The sequence below is a fragment of the Neovison vison genome, chromosome 4 (genome assembly GCF_020171115.1).
Source record: "Neovison vison isolate M4711 chromosome 4, ASM_NN_V1, whole genome shotgun sequence".
NCBI classification, from domain to species: domain Eukaryota; kingdom Metazoa; phylum Chordata; class Mammalia; order Carnivora; family Mustelidae; genus Neogale; species Neogale vison.
The window spans coordinates 148940462-148964565 of NC_058094.1; the positions used below are offsets into that span (position 1 = coordinate 148940462).

Genomic DNA, 24104 nt, shown 5'->3' on the forward strand with positions numbered 1-24104 from the left:
TAGACACGTAGGGAGAAAAAGCAGTATTCTGGTTGAGGTTTTTGTTTTGTTCTATTTCGTTTTGTTTTGCATTTTTTCTGGTTTTGTTTTTGGTTAGGACGATGTAGAACAAGCATTTCCAGCTCTCTGGGTCTTTGTAACCTCTTTTGTTAAATGATCGGGATCAGATGATTCTTAAGGTTCCTTCAATTTCTGCAGTGTAAAGGTCATGAACAGAGAGAAGAAATGTGTCATACACAGAAGTGGGCAAAAGGTCTTTGAACGAAGAGTCACAGCTATTTATATCTGAATACATGTGGATGTTCTGGGAACCCAGGAAACTCTGTGGTCTTTTACCCTAGAAGATTTATGTAGAATTGCCCTTTGTGTGTGAGCTATATCCTTAGAATGAGAGCTCCTTGCAGGTAGGTGTTGCTCAAGGATCCAAGCCAATTTGAGCATCCACTATTACCAGGTTATTTTAGTAAATAGTGGTAGCCTTCAATAACTAACAGAGCTCAGATCTCCTGCCCACAATAGACAAAGGGAAAGCTCTCTCAGATCAACTTCTGACTGAAACAGATGAGTAACAAGCAGGAACTCAACCTGGTGCTCATGCTCCGGGAACCCCTCGCTCTCTGTAGGCCCAGTACGTCTTACATGGATGAGTCGGAGGCATATGCGTAACATGCTCACAATGGAATTCAGCTAACCACCCAGTCCCAGGCAGATAACCAGGAATGCCCCCAAATCAAAAGCTAGACAATGGGTCATTTCTCAGCTGAGCCTTACACAACCAGGCTTGGTGGGTATAAAGAGCCTACGATGTAAGAGGAGGGAGTTAGCCATATGTCTAGCCAACTCATAAATCTTTCACTTCACCACTGAAAACCTTATGATTTTCAGTGGACATTTTTTAGGGACATTTTCTGACTTTAGGAGATAAAGATAATAAAATTATAGACTTCAGTTACATGCTAAATAGCTTGACGATGAGCATTCGTAGCCAGGATAGCAGCCTGTTTGAGAAGGTAGCTTAGAAAATGCTTAGAGCTCGCGAGCTGTTTTCCTATAGAAGAATTTGAAGTACTTTACAGAAAACCTCACAATAGGAGTCATGCTTTCTTCCTTTTTGGAACGGACTTCTGGGCACTTCGTGGCCACATGATAAATCTTTATGGAGCCCGTGTATGGATAAGGACTCATGTCATCAACAGTCGTCCCCAGGGAACTATTGCCTAAATGATGTGGGGAAAATCAGCTTTCATTTTGTCCCAATTTAGCATATACCATATTGGCTTGATTTGGTTTTGGAGTGTCTTTGTTTCAACTTTTTATTCTAATGAGTTGCATATATAATAATATGCCCACCAAATACTGCTATCCTGGTTCTCTTCTATGGCCAAAGAATGTCATGATTCTTGTAGACCTGAATTTGCTCATTTTGTGAGGCCCTGCACCAGAAACCTCTTCTCTCCAGCTTTCACAAACTAGAATAATCATCAATGCTTTGTTTCTTATCCTAAAGACAAGCATGCATGTTGTTGTATGGTTCCTAGGAGGACTGCAGAGTCCTGTAACAAAGACACAGGATGAAAAGAGTCTAGGGAGTTGCCTTGAGAAAATAAGTAGGGAGATCCCTGGAGAGGGACCTGCTTCTGTGTTCTTTTAAACGTCACAGAGTAATTGTTTCTCTCTCTCTCTCTCTCTCTCTCTCTCTCTCTTTTTTTAAGGGAAAGAACCAGAGTGAGGAGCAGCTCACTCTCTTGCTGAGGAGGTTGGTAAACACTGGCGGCAGGGTTTACTGTGGCTTAGGAATCCCACTGCCTAAGTGGAGTGTCACTCAAAAGTCCACAGCCATTCTTGGATACTTGGAGGTGGGGCTGACTGATGTACTGCAGGGACTTGACCCCGAACTTGGGCCAGACTCAACCACAGTTATCAGTGTTAATTCCGTTGTCTTCCAACCAGCATCTTGCAAGTGAGTTAATATTGGCGGCCCTGGGTTTTTTCACCGGACTTCGAACTGGTAACTATGCTTATGTAATCACTTTGAAGTTTTCTAGCTTAACAACGTAGGACTCAAGACCAGTGCCTGCAACACTCAGATCTCTACGTTGATCTGATCGTTGCTTTCTTCTTGTCCACTGTAAGCTCTACTTGTAGTTTTTCTCTTCTCTCAGTGAGTGTTTGAGACCTGCACCTACAGGCAGCCTAACCAAAGCTTTTAGATAAGAAGTTATATGTAAAAGAAGATGGAAAGAGTTGGTCAGGTGTAGTAACTTTGCTGTGATCTTGTCAGTGAGAAGTACAATGCTAAGTGATAAGAGGTTATTCAAAGATATTTGAAAGTCTTCAGACCCTCCAATGTATAAGTGCTTATACACACAGCAACGGAGGAATATCTTAATAGAGCAATAACATACTAAAGGGCAAATTCATGCTCTGTTGTCTTTTACCCTTAAGAATACCTATGCCCAGGAAGACTGTTGGAGAGGGTCATTTCTTACGTGAAGAAGCAGTTACAATATCATTACTCAAGTTTTGAACTCGCCTGTATTAAGATTGTAAGGCAGAGTGTTCTCTCCCCAGTCTTGGAGAAAGCAGCGAGCGGCTCTCTTCCACACTTAGAGTCAGCAGTAATCCCTAGAGGTCACAGGCGGAGTTTGTCCTGCGGACATTCCTGGTGTGACTCGAGTGGACAGCTGGCTCCTGTGACTTGTTTGAGAGGTGACTTTGCAACTTTATTTTTTTATACTTAGGGGAGAAAACTTGGTCATCGTATTGTGATTACCAAATCTTTGATTCAAAGGCTAAGAAGATATAGGAATTAACATTAAAAAATGAGCCATCCCATTAAAGGCAGTTTTCAGGTGCACATCATTCCTACACTGTTTCTGATGGTAAGAACCAGCCACATGGAATGATGATAGGAGGTATCAAAGACCAGATACTAGAATTTGGTAACATTTTTACAGATTTCAGACATAGACATTTTACTGGTCACATACAATCATTTCTAGTCATGGCATTTTATTTTGACCTGCATTGTGATACAGTGTTCTGCAGGAACAAATGATATCTGTATCCCTTAACTTAAATTATATTAAATAGTTGGAAAGTAAACCTTGTGAATTATAAGACAGCTTTCAGTTCACATCTGTGGGTATTGTGTGAAGACAAGGGGACCAAGGAGAGAGAGTGTTTGATAGAGCTAGGGACAGGAAATGCTAATAGAACCTCATTCAAAGAATCATTTGTGACCTTGCTTGTACCTCAGACCTATACAATTCTGTTTGACATCTGGGTGGTTAATATTACTTAAGCATTCTGGACATGCTATAACTAAACATTGCAGTACCAGATTACAGGCCATTACATATGTTACCTAAATATAAGCCAATAGAAAAAAAACAAACAAAAAATTGAAATGATGTGCTGTGAGGTAATGCAACTAAACAGATACAGTTTTTCTACTAAAGGGTCAGGATTTTGTAAATGCCAGCATTATGCAGATGACTTTGTCTTTAGACAGTTTGAATATGAATATATATATATATATATATAGATAGATACATATATATATATGATCAGAGTGTTAAGTGGATGATATCAGGTACAGAAAATGATCAGTACCAAGTACAGGTTGGGCAGACAAATATTTGTTGAATGAATATTTGTCTGCCCAGCCCGTACTTGGTACTGATCATTTTCTGTACCTGATATCACCCACTTAACACTCTGATCATCAATTCCATATACATAGATACGTATATGTATTCTACATATATATACATATATATATACACACGTGTGTGTATATATATATAAAATCAAATACTATTATTTAATAAGTTAAATGGGTGTCAACACAGGAGTATTTTACAGGAGATCTACTGGGTCATCAGGGAATCCCGCACTAAATTTGATACCACGGGTTTTCGTATTTCTCCCTTAAGGATGATGAAAGATCAGTGAATTCCTAAGTATCTGAAGTCTGCGGAGTCTTAGGTTGCTTAGAGACTGAGTGACTATGGGCTTGCTATGGTAACCCAGTTTATCAGTGAATGCAGAGCCAGCATAGCTGGCGCGGTGCCACATCTCCGTACTTCGCTGGTAAGAATATTCAGATCAGGTCCTCTGTTGTAACAGTACTTTCTATTATTTATAGAGTCAAACTAAAAATAAAATCACAGACTACCAGATTTCAAAATAGTGACCTAATGGGTAGTTTATAATAGTTTATAATGGGTAGAAACTACATGAAAATTAAGCTTCCATTTACGGTGTAATTTTTGTTATTTCCAGCATATTATGTGTGCTGGTTATTAGTCCATTGCCTACCTTGCTTTTATACAAATGATTTTCATTAAATTGAAAGCATGAGAAAGCAGGACTAGTAAAGTATTTAATCTATGTGATAATAAAAAGGTTCTGTAAATTTGACTTAGATTAATCGTTCCATGCAAATGATCTGTAAATATATCTATGTATGTTATGTTAAACATTTTAGCAATATTTTCGTTTTATATTAACTCTTTATTTGCATACAGTAAATGTGTTTTACACAAATTTTTTCTTTTTAAATCTTGTGCTTTAAGTGATATGCCATGTCATCTGACACACAAATATATTAGATAATTTATTTGGAAAGCACATTTTTGCAATAATGGAAAAGACCTTAGAGACCTACTCTCATCCTCAGTTTGAATATTTGCTCCCTGTAGTACCTTTGCAACTATTTTGTCCTTTCTGCTTTTAGACATGGTTTCAGATTTTAATGACATCTTTTCATACTTTTTGTATATTCATGCTCTATTTGACTGTAATCTCTGCACCTCTCCATAGGTGGGTGCCGAATCCCTCTCCTCTCCCTGTTGATCCCACCTTCCCCGTGTTTATTCCACTCCCTAGCAGAGCTGGAGCCTGCAGCCTCTCCTGAGGAAAGAATGCTACCAGGTTCTACCTGCTGTCCTTCTCTCCTGGGTTTTGGCATTTATGCATTTTGTTTTGATATTTAAGAGTTCATTGTATTAAAGGTTCTCCTGAGAGAAAAAAAAAAAAAAATCAGTGTGGCTCAGGTTTTCATGGGACAAGGAAGGATACATTTGGTGATATTTCCAATTTGTTCTTTGTACTTTGTTCATTTCGACAGAATTCTGAAACTGATCAGTGTGTTGGATCCTCCAGCATGTCTTTTTCAGCTGGCTGATGCCCAGCTTAATGATAATATGTCTCATCTCATGGATGGAAAGAAGTACAAAGACGGAACTTAGGTCATTTTTCTTGAACCAACTCCTGTCAGAACAGAAAAGCCACTTCCCAGGGATGCCTGTTTAAGGCTCCAATGACTGCACCATACTAACCCTCTTGCCAAAGGTGCATTTTGAAGTCAGATAAAGGCCCACTGTTTTGTAACAAAATAAGTGAGGAGTCCAGAACAAGTCTTCTAGACAACCCAGAGGAGTTAAACTATTAGCAAAGGATTACCTAAATTAGTTTGCAAAAAGATAGATTGGCATGTAAAAAGTTTAGAGTATAATATTTGGAAAACTTGGAAAAATTCTAATAGGCAAAATAATATACACCCTGGGGCACCTGGGTGGCTCAGTGGGTTAAGCCTCTGCCTTTGGCTCAGGTCATGATCCCAGGGTCCTGGGATGGAGCCCCGCATCAGGTTCTCTGCTCAGCGGGGAGCCTGCTTCCCCCTCTCTCTCTCTGCCTGCCTCTCTGCCTACTTGTGATCTCTGTCAAATAAATAAATAAAATATTTTTTTAAAAAAAACACTTACTTATTATGGTCTACATCGAGTATTGAATCATGTTTTTTAACAAATTTGGAAATCAGGGATGCCTGAGTGGCTCAGTGGGTTAAAGCCTCTGCCTTCGGCTCAGGTCATGATCCCAGGGTTCTGAGATCGAGCCCCCTGTCGGGCTCTCTGCTCAGCAGGGAGCCTGCTTCCCTTCCTCTCTCTCTGTGCCTGCCTCTCTGCCTACTTGTGATCTCTGTCTGTCAAGTAAATAAATAAATAAATAAATCTTTAAAAAAATATTTGGAAATCTTCGTTTTTTTTTAAAGATTTATTTTAGAGAGTGCATATGTGCACACACAGGTGGGGGAGGAACAGAGGTGGAGAAAAGGGGGAGAGAAGCAGACTTCCAAGTGCAGAGCTCATGACAGGGCTCAGTCCCTTGACCCCGAGATCATGACCTGAGCCCAATCAAGAGTTGGATACCCAAACAAGTGAAACTCTCAGGCGACTGTAGAGATCTTCATTTTAATAAATAAATGTCTCTTCCTTGCTGTGGACCGGTAAACATAATTGGTATATTAGATTCATTTAAAACACTTGCAAAGATCTTATTATATAGGACCATGTCCTTCATCCTTGCGTTGCAGTTCTCAGTAAATGTCTGTGAACTGATAGAAGTAAAGCCCTTCATAAGGACATCGTCTCATGTGGAAGAATCAGACTGTTGGTTCAATATGTGCAGATTTTTTCTGAAAGCAGATCCCAACTGTACTTTGTTTGATTTCATGCCTGGTGTCTACTGGGAAAAAAAAAAAATATATATATATATATATATATATATATATATATATATATGCACGTGCGCGCGCACACACACACACACATATGTACACACACACCTAGAAAATAAGAAGACTTTTTTTTCTTTAAATTAACATGTAATGTATTATTTGCTTCTGGGGTACAGGTCTGTGAATCAACAGTCTTGAATCAACAATTCACAGCACTCACCATAGCACATACCCTCCCCAGTGTCTATCACCCAGCCACCCTCTCCCTAACCCCCCACCCTCCAACAACTCTCAGTTTGTTTCCTGAGATTAAGAGTCTCTTATAGTTTGTCTCCCTCCCCAGTCCCATCCTGTTTCATTTTTTCCCTCTCTAACCCTTACAACCACCCCACCCTTCCTCTCAGAGTCTAATCAGAGATATCATATGATAATTGTCTTTCTCTTATTGACTTACTTGGCTTTGGCTTAGCATCATATCCTCTAGTTTCATCCATGTCATTGCAAATGGCAAGATTTCAGGGGTTTTTAATGGCTGCATAGTATTCCGTTGTACATATATACCACACCTTTATACATTCATCTGTTGATGGACATCTAGGTTCTTTTCCATAGTTTGGCTATTGTCATCATTGCTGCTGTAAACATTGGGGTGCATGTACCCCTTCGGATCACTACATTTGTACCTTTAGGGTAAATACCCCATAGTGCGATTGCTCTGTCATTGGGTAGCTCTATTTTCAACTTTTGGAGGAACTTCCATACCATTTTCCAGAGTGGCTGTACCAGCTTGCATTCCCACCAACAGTATGGGAGGGTTCCCATTTCTCTGCATCCTTGCCAACATCTGTTGTTTCCTCACTGGTTTATTTGAGCCATTCTGACTGGTATGAGGTGGTATCTCACTGTGGTTTTGATTCTTATTTCCCTGATGCCAAGTGATATTGAACACCTTTTCATGTGTCTGTTGACCTTTGGATGTCTTCTCTGTAGAAATGTCTGTTCATGTCTTCTGCCCGTTTCTTGGTTGGATTATTTGTTCTTTGAGTGTTGAGTTTGATAAGCTCTTTATAGATTTTGTATACTAGCCCTTTATCTGATATGTCATTTGCGAGTATCTTCTCCTATTCTGTCAGTTGTCTTTTGGTTGTGTTGACTGTTTCCTTTGCTGTGCAAAAGATAAGCAGTCCTTTTAAACTTGATGTCCCATAACCTGGTAACTCCTCTTCTACCAAAGTATTAAACATATCCATGTCTCTTTTTTATCTATGCTGTGGTACCTCTCCTATAGGTTTTTCAGTATCTATTCAATGTGTATTTGAACACCTATTATGTGGCAGGCACTATTTTAAAATCTGGGATATAATGATAAACACTACTGACATAGTTCCCAGTGAGTACATTATAGGGAGATCCATGGTGATGGACTCCCTTGTAAGTCATGAATAAACAAACAAACGATGAATTGAGCTTTTTATAACACCTTTTATGAGTATAACACTAAGGAGTTCTGGAGATACATAGAAGAAAATATAGTCACATGGTATTTTATATGTGCTTAATATTAATATCTTTGTAGCATGTAGTGTAGAAAACCATATTTCTTGCTTTTTTTTTTTAAAGTCCTCCTGGTTAAGTCCTATTTCTTGACCACACTTAATGAACCAGAACTATGGTTAGATATTTTAGTTGCTTGAAATATATGTGACCTGAGGTCCACATTTTACATAGACTTTCAAGGTATCAGTTTGGGTGCTTTTAACTCAAGCTAGCTGAATCAACCCAGGGAATTTTGGCTGTCCACATAACTGAAAACTCCAGTTAGTAGTCTTTACGCATAGTTGGATCAAACTTGCTAGTTCTTTCTCCTTAACTTTTTCTGTTCTTTCCTTTCTTGGGGTGTTGTCTTTGACTTGGATTGACTTTCCTTGAGATTTTGAGAAGTTCTCCAGAAGCATGCTATGTGTTTCCTTATTCTTCTACATTGAGGATGGGGATGGGGGAGAAATAATAGTAGAAAGAGTGATTCCCACCAATGTTGTGCAATGTTGACCAATGTCTTTTTGAGTCCTGAGGGAAAATGTATTTTCTGGTAACATTCTCCATTTAATTAAAGGAAAGTATTAAATGGAACATTTGTGTTTTTAGAGGAGAGTCTCTAGAATCAAAACCTTTATAAATGAAAACAGGGAGCGGTTTTTGAATTTTCCTTTTGAACTTAATATTTAAGGGCATCTCTAAAAGCTGAGTCAGCCACTCATGGCTTCCATGTCACAAGCTGCTCCTTCCTACATGGGAGGCACTAAGGATCTGAGGGTGTGAAGCTCTTGAAGAAATGTTACTGTCTGTCTTTCCTCTGGGAAGTTCTCAAGCATAATGAAATACCCCTTACAGATCATGATTTAGTCAGTTAAAATGACTGAATTTAGTCAGATTTATTCATTATGTTTCATCTTTAAAAATCAAAGCCAGTTTCCCAAAACATGTCTTAACACTTACGTACTAGACTTTAAAAAAAAAAAAAAAAGAATTATTCTCAGTTTTAATTTTATTCCCCTAGGATCAGAGGAAGATTGAAAGAGTGACCTATACAATAGTAGACTATTCTAGAAAGAAAAGTTTTCCAAGTAATAAATTTGCACCAAAAGACTTAAAAAGACAATCAGACAGTATTTTTCCCCTAACCTAGCTGACATGAGCCAGAGAAAGTTTACTAGTAAATAGTACAAATATAATTTAATCTTCATTTTTTTAGTTTCATGGTTTGAAGAATTTAAATATTTTATACTTCACAGGGTGGTAAATATGAGGTTAAAAGAACAAGTGACAAAATAAGGCAAAGTTTAGGCAAAAGTATTTTCTGATAACATTTGGTATATTGAATTCCCATTTGGAGGCTGGATGCCTTTCAAAACAGAAATATCTGTTAAGTAGATAATGTTAGCCTATTTGTAAAAGGAGCGAAGGGTCAAATGAATTCATGATTTCCGCTGATTTAGGAATAGCCATGCTTCTGTAAATGCAACTGCGCGAAGTAATTTGGATGCAACTCCAAAGTTTATATAACCAAAATCGTGGACCCTTTTGACGAAATACTAGAAAAATAAAAACGAAATATCCAAGAGGTGTATAGAAACCAACCAGGACAAACACATGTAGGGTGACCAAGGAAAAGAAGGAAAAATTAAAAGAGAAGCTTATGAAAGGTAGAAATCTATGCTGAGACTTATTATAAAAACAATATTTGCAGACATGCCTCTTTATAACTTAGGAAATATTTTCATGCTTTCTATTTTTGAAATGAGTAGTTCATGAAATGGTATGGTTTCCATGCTTTCATGGACTCCCTTCAGCTCCCAGTATTACCCGAGGTAGCTGCCTTTCCTCCAGCCTACCATGATGACCCAGTTTTCCCTGAGGAGTTGTAGGAAATGAGAGGAAAAACAGGCCTAGCCTCATTCTTGGATCATATCCAGGAAATGGTTTTTAGCCCTTGGAATACATGGAGGATGCTGCTCCGAGCCCTGTATCTGTGGCTTGGGAAAACAATCATATTCTCAGCATTCACGGAACAGGAAAGTACTGTGCTGTTAACAGAAGAGCCTCCAGTGAAACGCCCTCAGAGAACAGAAGCACTCCAGTTCACAATTGTCTCCTTACCCATGAGCTGGAGGCATGGAGGAGGGGTACAGTTTGCCTGCCTGCATACCACAACGGACAGACCTCAGGCCCCCACGGCCAGGAAAACAATTGGGTCCTAGCAGTCCCTGAGGAGAGAGGAGGTCATGAAGCAGAACAAAACCAGCAGGACTGAGAGAGTCAGGCGAGGCTGACATTCCGTAGCAATTCATACTCTACAAGCTGCTGCTGTTTACTTGAGTCACACCCTCAGAACAAAAGAGAAGAGTGACCTTCAGGAATCTGAAAGGGATGGTCATGAGAAACATGTTTTGGGTCCTGGGTTGCTTGTTGCAGAGCTAGGACGATGACAGAGACTTGTGCAGAGAGACAGGGCGGATACTGCCTAAATCCACCTAAATCTCCCCTGTACAGTTACCGCCAGGTGATTTCCTTTATCAGTTTTACTCTCAATGCCCCAAAGTGCAACGTAAGCTTTTTTTTCTTTCTTTTTTTTTTTTTTTTAAGATTTTATTTGAGAGAGAAAGAGACAGATAGTGAGAGAGAGCAGGAGTGGGAGGAGAGGGAGAAGGAGCCCGATGCGGGGCTCTATCCCAGGCCCCTGGGATCATGAGCCTAGCAGAAGGCAGATGCTTAACCGACTGAGCCACCCAGGCGCCCCACCAGTGCAGGCTTTAATGCTGCTGCTACTGAGATGTCACAGCCAAAATTCAGTTTCATAGGCAAGTCAAACTTCTTTATGATTCAGAACCAAAGTGTAGAGATTACAGAGGGGAAGGTTTTACTCTACCTCTGATGAGCCATGAGCAGATAACCTTGCGATCACAGAGACACATGGAGGCCAGTTTCAGGGTTTTGATATTTTAGAATTATCCTGAATTCACCTATCTGTCGACTGTGTCACAGAGTGGTAGTGTATCACTTTTTATTCCATCTAGGTTCTTATGTTTATGGTATCTGGAATATGCCTGTTGAAATATTTAAAAGATGTGAGCTAAATGATTCATAACATTTCCAGGTAAATATTTGCTTCTGGAAACTCTATCATATATATTTATATAAACAGTCTGTGTGTGCATGTGTATATTTTCAGTGTTTTTGTTGTTGTTTTCTTACTACTGTACGAGGCTTTATTCAAACTGAAAACTACCTCTAGTGTAAGATGTTCCCACCTTGAATCCAGTGGATTCTTGGAAATCTTAAGAATATATTTCAAGTTCTGGGGCGCCTGGGTGGCTCAGTGGGTTAAGCTTCTGCCTTCAGCCCAGGTCATGATCTCAGGGTCCAGGGATCAAGCCCCACATCGGGCTCTCTGCTCAGCAGGGAGCCTGCTTCCCCCTCTCTCTCTGCTTGCTGCTCTGCCTCCTTTGATCTCTCTCCCTCTGTCAAATAAATAAATAAAATCTTTAAAAAAAAAAAAAAAAGAATATATTTCAAGTTCTTCCAAGGAGCTCATTGGAAACGTAGCACTCTAACCTAAACTTGTGGGTCTCTTTGAAGGCAGAAAACTCAGGCTTGCCCAAGAGCAACAAACCCTTGCTTTAAGCCCACTAAGAACCAACCTGAATGACGCTGATGATTTGATTTCACTCTAGGATTGATAGACTGTTTTATGTTCCCTTAAACCTTCTAGCAGAGGCGGCTGTGTCACTCAAATGTAGGCTTTGTGCCAAGTGATTCTTTGTAGTGTAAAACTCTTCCACTTCAGACAAACAGAAAAAGAAAGGCAACAGGAGTCTATTTTTTCCTGTGTGGTGATTTTTTAAAATAAATTGTTGTTGTATAACCTGCATCTTAGAAACTTCTTTTCACCTTTAAAGAGACCTAATTAGGTATGCTTCTATGTTCCTGGAAAAGTGTGCGCATACATGTGTGTGCATGTGTGTGTGGGTGTGTGGTGTGCACATACATGTGCATTTAACTCTTACAGGAATCTGATGTCCAAGTGTTGTGTATCTTTGAACTTAAGGTAACAGATTGTCCAGTGGCATGGATGTCCATACAATTAAGGTGGTTAGTATGTCTACGAAACGGAACAAAATCACTTTGATTCTCATTATTCAGCTGATTTCTTTGTGTAAATTTTTTTGTTATGCCTTCGCCACACTCTTCAATTTTCCCTGATGGTTTCCCTGATATCTTTAGCATTTGAAAGTACCTCATTTTGATCAAGCCATGAGCCAACACAAACGTAACCGGATTTTGCTAAGCCTTCTTTATTTTATTTCATTTTTAAGACCCCACTTCAGGGGCTATCTGTATAGTCAGATTACATTTCTTAAGAATCAAATGTGCTTCCTCTTCAGCTCAGTCATTTTTTAAAATATTTCTCCTGTGAAATTTCAAAATAATAGGTTGTATATATTTTTTTCCTCAACCTTTTCTAATTTGGCATTTGTTAACGGCTTGTTTTCCTTATTGATTATTGTGCTTTCTTTCCTACTATTTCACCATGCCATGTTTTCAGACCTAGTTATCCTTTCACCTGAATATTTTTTGTTTTTACCCCTAATAATTTTCCATTTAGTGCATGAGCACAAATTACTCTGACAACTATGCTGATCATACCTTTTCCTTATGTTTCTTAGTATCATTTAAATATTGCCTTATTTTCTTCCCCCTTCCCGAGCTGAGTCAGCTTAGCCAACTGTTGAAGTAAAGACTAGGTCTGTCAACATTATTAGGTGGCCTGTGAAATTTACATATTGATTTGGCCCTGCCCACAGAGCACTGGCCACATATACAGAGGTGTTCTCTCTTCAATCTCTTTTCCACACAGCTCCTACCATGGCTTCTATTAAATATATGGGTAAGTTTACTTTCTCATTTTAATGTAGTGTCTTTGCTTTAATCCTGTGTTTCCAGTCATTAGATTACATGGTTTAAATCTGAACTTTAATTACCCTGACATTCTGCATTTTACCTTTAATGGTGTCCTTGAAATTCTCTTCTAAGGCCATCTTAGAAGACTCTGTTTTAGTTTCTCAAGCTTTGACTAGCATGACATTATACTGTTATGTCTTAATTATGTGCATCTGTATTCATTTATTTTTATTCCTGCATGTGAAGTCCTTTCTCACCATAGAAAGCAGGTAAAACATGCCATTGGTTTGATGCTTTCACAAATAAGCAAGGTAGCAATTGAAAATAATAGATGTATTGTATCTATTATATATATGTCTATGTGTGTATATACATATGCATAAATATGTATACATATGTATGTATGTTATGATTAGTTATCCCCAAAGATTAAAGTGATAAATTTTAGTTATGGTTTGACATTGGTAGCTAATATTCTGAAATCATTTACAGGCCTTTAGGAGGATTTTATTTAATTTCAAAATAATTCACTTAGTAACCACTTACAGACTACACATTCACTGTTCATTCTCTGTTGTGGTTAGAAATCATTTTCTTCTAAAGGTAACATCAGGTTTTTAAAAAATTGTTGTTCAGTGTGTACAAATGTGTCAGGGTATATGCAAATTTAGGTATTGATTAAGAACTTTTCATTCTTCTTGTTTTCTTTCAGAAAAGAGTATAGGCTCTTCATTCAGTCTATCTGGGTTTTATTCCGTGCTTTGACGCACACCAGCTTTGTGACCTCAGTTATCTAAAGGCACAGGGAGGTGGTATTGCAGGTCCTTGAGGTAACACAGGTGAAAGACTTAGTTCAACAAGCCTCCAGTGTGTCTGAGCTCCCTCATGTCATCATCATAATTAGTAGGTCTTTGTATACCCATGCAACTAAAATTGCATTGTATATTATACTAAGATTCTTCTATCATACTAAGATGATTTTTCATTTCCTGGCCTGTAAAAAAACAAAAACAAAAATAAACAGACAAAAAAGCCAAACACCTAAAAAATCCCATCTCCTAGTAGAAGCTGCATACAGATTTATATTAGGTTTAAACCTAATATCTGATTTGATCTTTCTGCCTGAGGGTGTAGGTGAATTCTGTATGATTATCCCCTTTGTGATGAAAGGAAATCAGAATTACAATGACTGTGTGTTACAGAGTCCACAAATCTTGTTGTTGTTAATAAGCAGTGATCATGTGACCCCTCTTTTAGAGTCCTCACACTGCGTACATCATCTGCTTCTCAAATATGTTGCAATATTTGTTACTCAATTCCCTTTCTTCTTCCTCTTTTACTTCATAAGCGTTAAATTCCATGAATCAGCTTATCCAAAAATATCGTTACAAATGATTTTATTTAAACCCTACAAATACTAAAAGAATGATTACTTTTAATATTTTTGAAATGAAGAGAGTCTTTCAAAGTATGACACAATATGTTAAAGGAAATTACTGTGAAAGTTAATGGCATAAAACCTTTAAACTTTAGTAGTATAAAATTAGACAAAAAATGAAGTTAAATATTACCAAAATTTTTTAAAAACTGTCAAATGTCAGAAGACTGGCTAGTTCCTTAGTAATTAACAAGGAAAGCACAAACAAATTCATAGAAGAAAGATGGGCCAGAATAGAATCACAAATACTTTAGAGATTTATTGGTTTTAGAGACAGCGTGTGTGCACGAGCATAGGAGGGACGGAGAGAGAGGGAGAGCGAGAATCCCAAGCAGACTTGCTCCTGAGCATGGAACCCACGCAGGGCTCAGTCTCACGACCCTGAGACATCAGGACCAGAGCAGACACCAAGAATCAGACACTCAACTGACCAAGCCACCCAGGCACCCCTCACAAATATTTTAGAATATAAATGGCTAATATACCTAAGAAAATAGGTTCAACTTCATTCGTTTGAATATTTACCAATAAAAAAGTACTTGTTAAAAACTCAAAATTCAGTATAAACCAGTATGAGTGTGTTTGCAGACAGGTAGTCTCACACGTTGTGGTGTAGATGTATAAACAGAAATCTGGTAAAACTTTACTCCCCACTCCTGCAAAAAAAGTACACACTTTTGACCTAGAAATTTCACTCACTGCTGTTTACCGGTGTCCTAGAACATGGAAACAAAACTATATATGCATACAATGATATAATGTTGTAGGTGACAGGTGCGAGCGACACCTGGAAGCATGGCACAACACAGAGCTGTTGAATCACCATGTTGTACACCTGAAACTAACATTGTGTGTCAGTTGTACTCAAAAAAATTTTTTTTTCATTTTATTTTCTTTTCAGTGTTCCAGAATTCATTTTTTATGCACTCAAAAAATTTTAAAACTGGGGGCACCGGGGTGGCTCAGTGGGTTAAAGCCTCTGCCTTCGGCTCAGGTCAGGATCCCAGGGTCCTGGGATCGAGACCCGCATCAAGCTCTCTGCTCAGCAGGGAGCCTTTCCTCCTCTCTCTCTCTCTCTTTCTCTCTCTCTCTCTGCCTGCCTGCCTACTTGTGATCTCTGTCTGTCAAATAAATAAATTTAAAAAAAATTTTTTAAACTGTATATGAATGTTTAGCTTTTTTTCATAAGATCATAGAACTGCCAATAAAAGAAAGTGTCCATTAAAAAAGAGATCACTTATTTCAAAGACAATACATCCTTCACTATGGGATATTTTTCAATAATGGAGAAAGAGAAGAATAACTCTATCCAAAATAGGATATCTCCAAGGCATATAGTTTGAGAAGAGTCAGTTGCAGAAAGTATGATTTGGTATGTGTAGTATTCCATATACATATGTATGTAAATTTAAAATTCATAAAGCTAAGGAAGTTGAGGAGAACATAACTAAACTGGGGATCGAAACTTCTCATTTTATACATTTTTATAATTTTCAATATTTCTTATTTGTCCATATTACTTTAATAAATTCCCCAACATAAACATTTGATTAATAGCCAATGATCACCATAGCTGATTAAACACTATACGTGAGGCTCTGTGCTAAATCCTTAGTATTATCAACTTCATCTTTACAACAGTTCTGAAAAGGCAGTATTTCCACTGTAACCAAGAGAGGCAAAGTAGTTAGCAATAAGGCACATGCTTTAGGAAGTGATGAACTCCAAATTCAAACTCTGGTCCGTTGACTGTCAAAGCAGATGCTCTGCATCTCAAACCATTGAATATTTGTGGTATGAACAGACAGCCTAGTAACTTCTGATTTCTGACCATCCTTGCTATTTTTTTTTAAGGGGGAGGGAGGGAAGGAGAGGGGAGAGAGAATTTTAAGCAGGCTCCAAGCCCAGTATGAAGCCTGATGTGGGGCTCGATGTCATGATCCTGAGGTCATGACCTGAGCCCAAGTCAATAGTCAGAAACAACCTACTGAGCCACCCAGGGGCCCCCATTCTGACTCCTTTTAAAATATTATGGTTATGAAAATTACTGTGTGTATCCATTTATTTAATTGGTTACCAGCTTTGAGTCTGGTCTTCACTCTGGGCATTGAACAGTGAACTAACTGGACAAATGTCTCCCTCTTCTTGGAGCCAGTATTCTAGCAGATGCAAAAACAGGACAAAAAAATAAGCCAAATCTATGGAGAATAGTGCTGTATAATCATCAGATAATAGAACAGAAGGGAGAAAAGGGGCAGGGGCCCAGTGGAAGGGGTTTGAATTTGAGTGCTAGTGATCAGGCCCCTGTCATGTGTTGCAAAGAAGTCCCTCACTTAGTTCTTACCATTCTCTTACTTAGTTTTGTCCATTTTTTTTTTATTAAAAAATAAGAGTAAGAAGTCCTTTAACTACTAACCTCCACTCGATTCAACCAGTGCCCAGTAACCTCAGGATTCACTTGTCTGTGTGATTTCAAACCCTATGTGGTCACCAAAAAGGCTTCCTAGAGAGCTGCGCCTAAACAGACTTTATTCTGTTGCAAGTTTCATCCTTCATTTTACTAGATCTGTCTAGTGCTCTAGTGGATGTACATATGGCAAGGTGAACTCTCATATAAAATACATCCCTTCAAAATACTGTGGGTACATATTCTTTTCTCGAAATGAAAACCTCAACATTGTTTACTCAGAAATGGGTGCAGCATTTTTCTGCTTTATTGTCCCAGGTATAGATTTTGCTCCAAATCCAAATGTATGGTTACAGATTTTACCTAGCTCTGCTCTTTCTGGGTCTTAGCACACAAGACTCGGAAAGCTACTCAGGAACTGCTGTCTATGGGATTGAGCACAGCTGCCCTCTGGGAATGTAAATTTGATTCTTGGACTGCTTGGGAGTGTGTGACATTTCTCTCTCCAGAGACAGAGGGTTTGGATAGCATTAGCCTACTGATGAGTGTTCCAAGTAAGTTCAGTGTCAAAATATCTATTTTGCTTGTATTTTTTTCTGAAGTATCTTTCTGTGATGGTGTTCATGTTTTCGTCATTTAACTATCCCTGCAGTATGTTTAAAATTTGCTCTTTATAATAGGAGCTATCTGAACTCCTGTGTCTATGAGCTATTTTTGAATCATCATGTTGGGGGCGGGGGAAGTGTGTGAGAATTCAAGTTGAGAAGAAAATATATCAAAGCAGTTCAAAAACAATAAGATAGATACTCTTAAAATAGTTATTGAAATAGCCCTTTATTACCATTTTACTAATACAGCAAAGGTCACAGTCCTTTCAAGGACTCCTCTTATTAAAGTTACCTGAAATCTCTAAGCTCTTTTGTTGAAATGAAAAGCATAAATCACAAGGGGATTGTACAAGTTCATTTCTACTTTATCTTAATGGAGTGGTCTCAAGATTTAGAAAGAAAAAGCCTAATAATACCTAATACCTAATACCCAATACTAATATCTAAGCATTCATTTTTAAATATAAGCATCCGTGAAAATACCTGGGAAAAAGAAAGCTTGAGGGAAAGAGGGCAGTTGAGATTCCTGTCCAGTTGTACTGCAGTGCTTACAAACGAAGAGCGTCCCCCATACTCAGAAGGGAGAACACAGCCAATCCAGTGAGGACTACTTTAAATATGATCTAATGAACTAAATATATCCTGCCTGTTATTGTCAGCTCGCTTTATTTCAAGGATGACTTGGAGGCATTTATGCAGCGGCCTGTCTGATAGATGGCAGTTTAACTTTGTAAAGATGTTGATCTTCCTTACATGATTTTGGCATTTTCATTGTATTCTTAGTATTGATGCTCTCTCCCCAGCAAGACCTTCCGTCTTCATTAGATTTTAAAATCTTGCCTTTCCTTTAAAGTACCTTACGTATATACCTTTCTACATTAAAAGGTCATCTTAAATGTAATTCGATTTAAATGTTATGGAATAGTTGTCTTTTGGATGAAGAAACCTGAGGGTAATTTCATTTTTGTCTTCATATGGATATTTTGCTGAGCTCATGACAGTTGTGGAAAACTAACAGAAAATGATAAACATTAGTTAAGAATTTCCAGTTAGAACAATATGCTGTTTCCTTTTTTAAAGTCAGTTGATCATCCTTGTTAATTGACAATGTCTCCACTTGTTTTCAAAATCCTTAGTCTTCATGCACTTTAGATTAATGCTGTCTAGAGAAGTGCATTTTCTTTCAGTTTTGTGGAGTTTTGCAAGCTAAATCATGACAAGGAAGTAAGATTACCAGTTCTTCTTAATTTACACTTTCCACCCCCCGGACCCAGTTCATCATCTGGAATAATGATTACGCAGGAAAATAGAATATATGAGAGGCAGATCAGCAGGTCAGTATCTTTTGTTTCTCTGGCCTCTGACTTACTTGGATGGGAAAATGGCCAAAAAAAAAAAAAAAAAAAGTCTGCTGAGTATCTCAGATATAGGTAATGGGTCCTCACCAGACCATAAAAATAGACCCGTAAGAGCCATACCAGTAGTGTGATGTGGGTGAGTTTCTTTTCCCTTTTTTTTTTTTTTCCTAATTCCTCTGGCAACAAACCACTCACTGGGATTTGATATCGTACTTTTTTTTTTTAAGCATATTTAAACTCACAGGCTTTATGTAATGAGGATTTTAGTGTAGAGTTTTTCTGCAGAGTACCATTTGGTCCTACCAAGAACTGTCTGTTCAAATGTTTGAGCCTTTGATTGAAAAATCTTGCTTAGCCTATTTAAAGGTAAGTCATATGATTTGTTTCTAACAAAAAAGATTTCTATCTCCTAAATGATAGATGACTGTAGTATAATAACACTCTTAAGAAGTAGCACAATAACAACATAAAGCTGTAGCTGTTTTTTCAAAGTCATTAGGCTTTTTTTAAAAATTAGATTTGTGTTGTTTTCCAAGTTACAAGTCTTTCTACATTTTATGTTTAAAAAATATTAAAACCTTGTTCAATGGTCAGTGACATTTTCTTTTTTGATGTTCAAAATTTTACATCTGTAAACATTTATTAACATTTAAAATGATTTATGATCCAGTTTGATTACAGTGAAACTTTCAATGTACACTTAAGCTATTTATACCTGATTTTTAATTTAGGAATAAAAATTCATGGTAAGATTAATATAATGCATTAATTATTATAAATGACTTGCTGTTCTTATGTCCACAACATTTCTAGTTTGCAATTAACTACTTATTACTTGACAGAGTCATTAGTGTGTTTAATTTTCTATTTGAATACTATTAATTGCTGGTGAACTTTATCACTATGGTTAAATGCAATGTGTATTTTGGATATGTTCTTGTTAAACATTTTTTTCCTTAATGAACAAAGAAACTATAATTGCTACTTGGAAAGGTAAATTATATTCCAAATAATGATTCTAGATTTAATTAATTAGTATAAATTGTGTAAAACTTAGTAGATAGGAGAATAAAAAGAAATCAAAATTAATATTTTGGGCTCTGTAGAAAACTTATTACAAATAAATATTAGTATTATAAATAATAAATAAATAAATAAATAAATTTGCATTATTACAAACACAAATTATTTCCTTGAATGATAACACCAAATTTATTTATTTTTTAAAGATTTTTTTTTTTAAGATTTTATTTATTTATTTGACAGAGCGCGAGAGAGGGAACATAAGCAGGGGGAATGGAAGAGGGAGAAGCAGACTTCCCGCCAAGCAGAGAGCCCAGTAAGGGGCTGGATCCCAAGACTCTGGGATCGTAATCTGAGCTAAAGGCGGACACTTAGACTGAGCTGCCCAGGATCCCCTAAGTTTAAATTAAGGATAAATCATCCTAGGAATATTAAAAGTTTCAATTTAATTATAGCAAGTTAAAATTCATACTGGAAATGGCATAAATTCTCTGGAGTAAATCTCACACAGTTTCTGGAATTATTAAGAAACATAGTGAAAAACGTTTTTAAAATGTTTGCATGCATTTTTCAGTCCTCTCCTATGTGGTTTTGAGTTAGTAATGTCTTTTGAACCTAAAAGAAGCATTACTTCCAATATTGGTTCAGAAAAAGACCAAAATGAAATTTTAAAAGGGTTTTGTTATGTAGGGTCAAGTGCTCCACTGGATTTTATGAGAGAAAAATATGGTAGAACATCTTTATTTACCAGAATCATTATTATAGCAGAACAATGAATCCAGTCCACCATCATCAGATAACAGCTTAGTCTGGGAGGTACACCGACCTTACAATTGGAGAGTACTTGCACAGGATGTACTGGAAAGTTTGGAATTTATAGTTGCCTCCCTTATTTTTTACGAAAATGTTTGGCCCTGTTTACTCAAGCACACTTGAATCTTCTGGGTTTTCTGTTTCTGAAGGAGGAAATTCTGTAACCGTCTTTTGATTTAATCACAAAGTGTTTTCATTCACTGGTCCAAGTTATGGCTAAAAGCTTTAAGCAGCATCTCCTAAATTAGCAGCTACCTCCCATTTGAGTGATAAACTTTAAGTTTATATATATATATATATATATATATATATATTCCTATATATGTATAAAAAATCTGATTAAATTTGTATATATATACACAAATTTAATGAGAGTTTATTGTCATCTAAGTGTTTTGCAAATAATTGTTCCTACTTGAATACACTATATACATTTATTAGATTAAAAAATTGGCCAGAATGAAATAACATTTTACTGTTTAATTGTATGGTTGTTCAAAATAATATTTCATGATAACATGTCAAAATAACATTTTTTAAAAGATTTTATTTATTTATTTGACAGGCAGAGAGGAAGGGAAGTAGGCTTCCTGCTGAACAGAGAACCCGATGAAGGGCTCTATCCCAGAACGTGGGGATCACGACCCAAGCTGAAACCCAGGCACCCCAAAATAAAAATGATAGAAAATTTTATACATAATCTAAGTTACTTTTGAAATTTACAACCTTATTTGATTAGTGATACAGCCATTTTAGAGAAAATTTACCCACAGAGAAACTATCCTATCAAGACCCAAATTAAACCTAAATCACTTGACTTCAAAGTCCAGAATCTGAACCATTGCTAAGCACATGATATCTTACTCTTTATAGTATAATTTAAGGTGGGAAAAAATAGAATTCCTGTCTGTTCAAAGATTAAGAAAAGCTCTAGACAGTCCTATTTAAACTGATATGATCTTAAGAAAATCATTTCAAACCTATAGTAATTTCTCCAAGTACTCCAAAAAGTAGCCTTGTTTCTAGATGGACTTAGTAATGAAGTCCAGTGTACTGTTAAGCGGCTGCCTTCGGCTCAGGTCATGATCCCAGCGTCCTGGGATCGAGTCCCACATCGGGCTCCTTGCTCGGCAGGGAGCCTGCTTCTCCCTCTGCCTCTGCCTGCCTCTCTGTCTGCCTGTCCTCGCTCTCTCTCCCTCTCCCTCTCTCTCTGACAAATAAATAAATAAAATTAAAAAAAAAAAAAAAAAAGACTACCACCGAAACAAGTTTTAAATTACAGTATTTGAAAGTATAATTTAGTGATCTGTATTTTTGTTTCATATTATAGATGTTTATAATTTTTTTCTGTTGTATATTTTTACCTCCACTTTTTTTTTTTTAAATTAATTTATTTATTTTAGAGGAGGCAGGGACAGAGAGAATCCCAAGGAAACTCCCTGCTGAGTGTGAAGCCCTGGGCTTGATACCAAGGACCCTGAGATCATGACCTGACCTGAAACCAAGAGTCAGCCACTTAGGTGTCCCTACCCCCACATATTCTAGTAGGATAGAAATGCACATGTAAAAAGGACTATGGTAACTTCAGTAAGAAAAGATACTGGATGACTTCTCATCTAGTTATTGAAGTATTTTTCTGCAGAGCCCTAGGTTTCTGTGAGGATGACTCCGAGCCCAAGCAAAATAGGACAGGAAGGAGAAAGGGCCACACTTCTTGCCCCCTTTAACCAGAATAGCTTTTCTTTTAGCTATGTTTATACACTGGAATTGCATGTAAAGAATTCTGTCTCTGAATAGAAGATTATAAGGTACGGACCTAATGACTTCTGTTTCCACATGATGAAATGCAAGCAGATTTAAGTTATGGGTTTACACCCATTGCAACTAGCTTGGGTTTGAACCTGCATCATATTTATGTCTAGGAAATCATGGCATGTAAACACACCTAGGTATGGTGTAGGGTCAGAGTGTGAAAAGGAATCTAATTTTGAAAACTAACTTTCATCATCCACATGCAACCTGTTGAATCAATAACACCAAAAATGGGTTTTGTGGGCACCATATTTACTAGGTGAGGAAGGCCTGTGTACCAAAAGAACATGTATGTGTGTGTGGTTGAAAACATAAGAGTATGATCTGGTTTTCTGTTCTAAGGAAACATGCAAGGAAGGTTTATGGATAGAATAGGAATTCTGAGCTACTCACTCATGAGTAAGAAAATGTCATGAAGGGCCTAACATTCATTTATGGTACAAATACTCTTGTAATCTGAGCTTTTTCAAGTTTTGCAGTTCACATCCCAGGAAATTTTACCTCTAGGTTATGCCTTCCCTGGGAGGAGTTTCACAGTTTCCCTGGGAGGAGGAACACAGCTTTATCCACACATGGGAAGAATTACAGGGAATTTTCCTGGGAATTTTCTGGGAATTTTCTCTGATTTTCTGATCTGTTTATTGCAGAGGCTTCTTAGAGCTCAGTCTCTCAGTTTCTACCGCCAGGTTTCCAACATAGTGGAAATGCACAATGCTCCTAAATTCATTCTGGAAACACTCCTTTGATTTGACAAGGGAAAAAAAAGAAGAAAGAAAAATTGTATTCTTCTTCCTTCTTTCAAAGATAACCCAAGGGAATAAGATACACTTACAAATTTTACAAAAAGAATAGGATTTATAATCTGTAAATTGTAAGATACAGCTGGTCTCCCCATAGATTCAAGAAAGGTATGTGATAACTGATATTTTTAAATATGCCTTTTTCTTTTCTCTTCTTTAGAAAACGTTCAGCCATTAGTTTTCTGTCCTGTACCTGTGATTGTTCTTTGCTTTCCAGATTTAAGTATCTCAAGCAAGAAGTAAATTATTGCAGATAATCAATGTCTTGTCTATTCTTATGAGGAAGAAATAACAATAAATGTAATCCAAAATTAGCAAGTGAAATAAATTACTATTTTAATATGTAAGGAACTATGTTTTGAAGAAAATCAAATGTGCAAGACACACATTTTACGTGCCCTAGCTAAATGTGAGAGAAGAATGGGAAGGAACTACACTTTTTTTTTTTCCGTGAAGATAAACATGGGTGGAAAAACTACTCAATAGAATGTACAGTAACCTGAGCTTTTCTCTTATGTATGCAGTGTGTGTCTTATGTAATGTTTGGCGCTCCTTTGCCTCAGGTGAATAAAACGGATTTTAATTTTATAATATGAAGCATAAGGTTAAAGTATGAGTTGAATAACAATACCTAATTACTCCTGGTATCAAGGCACTGAAGGAAAATAAATGAACCCAAGTAATGTCAAATATATTGCCTATTATTAGGGGAAAAGGTTGGAAAGTTACAACGGTGTACCAAAAATGAATCGGTTGAAAATGTGGAGGAAAAAAAAAAGACACAAACTCGGTCTTTCTCTCTCAAAAATATTAATACACATGTGAAATAATGTCGGATTACTACTTGTAGCTTTCCTTACATA

General features: G+C 37.3%; 1 protein-coding gene across 4 annotated transcripts in view; it reads left to right on the forward strand.

The window, feature by feature from the left end:
- The first annotated feature begins 1712 nt into the window (after positions 1-1712).
- The window catches only part of CD36 (CD36 molecule), a 56346-nt gene continuing 33954 nt past the window's right edge, over positions 1713-24104 (forward strand). The window contains exon 1 of one of the 4 annotated variants that reach the window (XM_044245903.1): positions 1713-1756. The gene's annotated coding sequence lies outside the window, so the exon portion shown is untranslated. Of the gene's footprint in view, positions 1757-12883; positions 12969-18750; positions 18770-19035; positions 19160-24104 lie in introns of those variants that run through there. The other 3 variants (XM_044245904.1, XM_044245905.1, XM_044245902.1) reach the window with 3 other exon arrangements.